The sequence below is a fragment of the Microtus ochrogaster genome, chromosome 2, assembly GCF_000317375.1.
Source record: "Microtus ochrogaster isolate Prairie Vole_2 chromosome 2, MicOch1.0, whole genome shotgun sequence".
Lineage (NCBI taxonomy): Eukaryota > Metazoa > Chordata > Mammalia > Rodentia > Cricetidae > Microtus > Microtus ochrogaster.
In genome coordinates this window covers 96,311,175-96,316,862 of record NC_022010.1, presented here as the reverse complement: position 1 = coordinate 96,316,862, position 5,688 = coordinate 96,311,175, and positions in this window count along the sequence as shown.

Sequence of the window (5,688 nt, the reverse complement as noted above, 5' to 3'; positions counted from 1 at the left end):
TTGCTAATGGCAAGATGTATTTACTAGAGGCAGAGAAATGATAGATTTTGTTTTTTAAGTCAATTGGTTTGCTCGTCACATCTTCTTTGAAAATTGGAGGTCAATGAGCTATACCTGAGAGTTTTGCATTTTTATAATTTTGTTGTTTTTCAGAGGGGATGTCTCTTTGTACTTACAATTTACTTTGTTATTGATTATTAATAGCCTATGTCCTTTTCAGTTCATCCTTCTCTGCAGTCCAACAAATTTCTTACAGCATGCCCTGTAGATCAGGATTACTGATCATAAATTACTTTATTTGGTCTCTAATGTAGATGACTTGTGCTTTTCTTTCAATTTAATAGATAGTTTTCTGGTTGCAAGAGAATGAACTGGAAGTTCTTTTCTTTTAGAACTATAAATTGGATTACAGATTTCTAAGAACTCAAAGTATTAAAGTTTTCTATACAACAATCATGCATTATTTTAATGAGCCTCCAGTTATCTCTTACAGATTGTAATATACTTTCATTCTTCTGTATATTTGGTGACTTTCTTATGTCTCATGGTGTTTCTGTACTTATCTTACATGCGTGATACTATTCAGTAGGCCTTTTGTACCTGTCTGTATAGGTACCTCATTATTTAGATTTAAAAGAATTTCTGTTAGTAGTCTCCATCTTCTATGAACATAATTTGAGTGTTCTCCCCTCCTGTCTTGTTCCAAAGCTCTTCCATGCTCCATTTATATTCCTTTAAAAACTTTATCATTGAAGTCTACCGTATGCTCTATTTCCTACTGTTTGTCACCGATCTGACTTTATATTTTCACCTTGTTCTATTATTTAACAACAATTTTCACTGAAGTTTTAATGTAGCATATTGTGATTTTTTAACAGCATTTCAGCCTAGATTTTCTCCAGAAATTCCATTTCTTTATTGAATTCAGCTTTCATATTTGGAATTTGATTTCTCATTCTACTCCAACATTTTCTTTTTTAACTCACGGAGTATATCTATGTATTTATTCCATTGTTTCAACATAGCTGAAATTACTGCACTGAATCTTTTCTGGAATTTTTCCAGGTTTTTCTCATTAAGAAGTTGGTAATATTGTGTTGTTTAAGAAGGTAATATTTTGTTGCTTTTGATTCTGCCCTCAAACTTAAGCATATAGAATATTTTGTAGGATACATTACTTTTTACTTCCTTTTAAAAAGAATGTATTCTTCATGTGAGAGTCTTCTAGGACCTGCACTTTCTCAACAAATACAGGGAAATCAAATAAACTTCCAATTATTTTACTTAATCATGATGATGTAAATTATCTAGTTACAAACAATCATAGAAACCTTAGAAAGTAAACAAATGGAAGGAGAGTGTACAGCAAACACATAATAATATAATAATTGTGACACTGAAGAAATAAATATGTAAAAGAATCCCTACAATCACATTGTAGAAAAACCCAGCTTGCCAATTCTTGGAACATAAAGGATACGCTACAAAAAATTATATATTACTATGTGTCAACATAATTTTTAACAATTTAAAACTATTAGCTTATTAATGTACCTTAGAGCTTTAGAAACAACGATAAAAAAACTAAACTTAAACCTAAATGTAATATATTGAAAGATAATTAAAATCAGAAAAAAACATGTAGAAAAAAGTAAAACAACCATAAAAATCAATAAAAACTAAGTTAGTTATTTGTTAAAATAAACAGCATTAACAAACTCTTAAATAATCTAAGAAAAATAAAAATAGAGAATACACAAATAAATACAATTAGAATTGGAAAGGGAGACATTTCAACAAATGCCAATGAGATCCAACAAGAAATACTGAGCACAAAAATATAGGACATTGTGCTCTATTTCACTGCATTGGAAAATCTAAAAGAAGATAAAGAACTGAAAGGAACACATGACATATCAAAATTAAACCAATAAGAAATAAATGATATTAAAAGATCTGTACCCAGCAATGATATTGAGGCTATTATAAAAATTCCTCAAACAATTAAAGCATAAGACTAAATAGATTTATTGCAGTATTTTATCAGAATATCAAAAAAGTGTTAATGGTACTAATATTACTTAAATGGTTTATGAAATGGAAAAAAATTGAAGGTTACAAAATCCTTTTCTTTTTGAAGCCAGTGTTACAGTGACATTATAACCAGAAAAAGTCACAAAAAAAACTTTCCTTTATGGTGAACATAAAGACGAAGTTAAAGATGGGGGACTATATTTCAAAATATAAAAATCTTCACATATGAGAAGCCTATATCCAACATATTTAATGGAGAGAGATGGAAAGCATTTACTATAGTCAAGAAAAGAGAAAGGGGTCCATCCCTTTACTCCCATTCAAAATAGTTTTTAAAATCTTAGAGCTATATGAAAATAAAAATAAATAGGAGGATGCAAATAAGAAGTCAATCTATTCCTATATTCAAATAATATGATTCTACACCTAAGAAACACCCAAAGATTCTATATACAGTACCTTTAGTATTGAGAGGCATTTTCAGAAAAGTGACTAAGTAATAAAATAACACATGCAAATCAATATATACTTCCTATATACTGACCACAGAACACAGTAAAAATCATATGAAGTAGCCAACACACCCAGTTTCAAATTATACCACAAAGTCATAAAATTTAAAGCAGTTTGACACTGGCATATAAAGAGGCAACAATCAATGAAAAATTAAAAGAATATTAGATGCAGTTTTTAATACAAACAAATACGGCCACCTGGGTTTTACGAAAGCAACAAAAACTAAAAATATAAGTACAACAAAAGCCGAGCTATATATTCAAGAGGCAGTAGCCTACAATAGAGATGGTTGCACATCCATATTCCTTGTGGTTTCATTCACAACTAGTAGGAATTCAAATCAGTCAGATGCTTATCAAATGATGGAAAAATACTGCACTTATACACATGGGATGATACTCAGCTGTAAATAGAATGACTATAAAAAGTCTGGATAAGTGAAAGAAAATGGGAACAAATCATATAAAGGGTGAGAACACTGTGACACAAATATATAATCCCCATATGTTGTCATTCTGATCAACTCTAGCTTTGAAAATACTCTTTTTTATACTTACCATAGAGAATTCATGGAAGGCAAGGTACTTGAAAGGGATCATCTTGAATTGGCATGGATAAAATAAGTACGAATATTGAGGTGGCAGACTTGAAGAATAGAGAGGGGTATAGGTATGAGTAAATAAGACTTCATAACACTTAACCAAAATGAAAGGTATATAAGAAATCTTTATGAAAATTTAGGCTCTTCAACCCAATGAAACAAATAGAAAAATTGTTATAAAAGATGATCATCTATATTAGAAAATGTAAAGAGTTGTTGACATACCACTTTGATACACATTTAATATGTTTCCATCATTTTCACTCACGTCAACAAAATATCTTTTATTTACGTATTTATAGAAGTAAGTCAAGACAAAAAACACTACATAAGTAAAACTCACCAAGTATATGTTCCTATGTCACTAGCAAAAGAAAAATATCACTGAGGATAAAATACAGTCAGTTTCACTTCAGGCTTGCCAAGCATTTAAAATACATTATTTAATTCTAGCAATTTGGTTTCACAATTCAATCTTAGGAACCCTCATAAAACTCTCCAAAATTTTACTACTGTTATTACAGTGATGATAATAGCCACACGTACTGATGATGTCATGGAAAATAAAGTAGGAATCTTATGATGGGATTTATTTACAATCATGACAGACATACTAGATGGTAGTGCTATTTCCAGCCAAGTTGCAACATTCTAGCAAAATGGAAAATAGAATTGTAATACAACACGTGTGTGTATGTTCCAAATAATGTTGGCAATCAAAGTTTTCCCTAGTTACTGAATCATTGACTTTACTGCACACTATTTCATCACTGAATTTTTAGTCTATTTTATAGAGGCTGTGTAACTCCTACATAACACTGTATACCATGGCCTGTGGCTGATCATCTCTTAGAGCATGCTACATATGAAACCCCTAATGCCAAAAGTCTCTGAGACTTCAGCGATTACAAAAAATCCCTTCACATGGAATGATTTACTGTATCACACCTATCTCATTAGCTTTACTGGAAATTATTTCACATGGCATGATTTACTGTATCACGCCTATCTCATTGGCCATATTTGTTTTGATTAGCATTTATTATGGATATATACTCTGTATATCTTTGAGTACATATCACCTTATCTTAATTTTTACAAGGAGGATCTGCTGTCATTTCTCCCTTTAACAGTTGTGAATATCCAGGAAATTATAAATATCAACCAATAAAGAAAAGAAGATAAGGGAAATGTCCTTTACTGTCTCAGGCACAGTAGTAGACTCTTTGCAAGTGGACAAGATGTTTCTAGAGTGCCGCATTCCAGTAGTTCATTAAGATGCATATTTTGAGTGATTTTTTCCTCTTTTTCCGCTTTGAATGCCCGTAACACATGTAATTTTAAATTTTCTTTAAGATACTATGTCATGTTAACTGAATCCAACTCTCTTTGAGACACAGAGAAAGCCTAGTAAATTAAATCTCTTCATAGAAGTGTTGCCCTTCCCTTCAGTTGATTGGAGTTGAGCCTGGGAGGGGGTAGGAGGCTTGTCCTTATGTGTTTGGATGAGGTGCAGGGGTCCTTAGGCAATCACATGAGGCAGGAAGATTAGCATGTACACCAATATGTAAATCTCTATCAGTCCTGAGAATTTTTAAAAGTTACTTTCTCCTGACTGAAAATCTACATTCAAAAACTAGAATTGATATTTTTTCTTATATTAAGAATTCAGCTTGTAAATTATGTAATATTGTTTTCTTGGTGTTGGCATTTCTAGATCTGTTTTGTTTTCTTAGCTCAACAGAAATTCATATACTTTAATCTCAGGCAATTCAAACTATTGTTTGGACATGAATAATGATCTTCCTAGAATTGACAACGTCCAAATGAAGAAAAGCAAACTAATGCCAGATTGTATACCCCAAATTCAGCTGGACGATCCTATTGATCTTAAGTCTTCCAAACCACAAGTGCAGAAACAGAGTGAAGAAACAATATGTGAACAATGCATGAAGATATCAGATTGCACAACTTTATTACATGAAATTTTCACTTTTCAAACGGTCGTAGAGAAAAAGCAAACAGCATCTGAATACATCATCAGTACAGAGAGTAGAGCATAATTTTGGGTGACCCACTGATGTCATAATCTGCTGAAGTTCAGAGAGGAAGCTGTTAAAGGAAGGATGATATGGTATCAGAAGGAGTTAGGTAGGGAAGCAAGAGCTTTAGAGCATAGATTTGACATAGGAAAACAAAGACTTAGCAGCTGATTCCATAGAGGCCTGATCCATAGATTTGTCTGTAACAAGGTTGCCAGGAAAGAGGAGCAGAGTACCGTGGATAGCAATATCTAGATCCAAAACTCAAGGAAGGGAATCCAGAGACTCCACAATTCAGAGATCTGAAGCAACTGGATCCACAGCCCCCTGAGTAGCAGCTTCTAGAACCAAAGCCCAGGGAACGGCAGCTGCTGGATCCAAAGCTCAGAGACCCAGCATATCCCTGGCAAGGACTGCAAGGTGTGGAGCTCCTCGGGTAGTAGCAGGCTGTCTGGCAGGGCTTGGACACCACACAGGACCTCTGGCAGCTGGTGG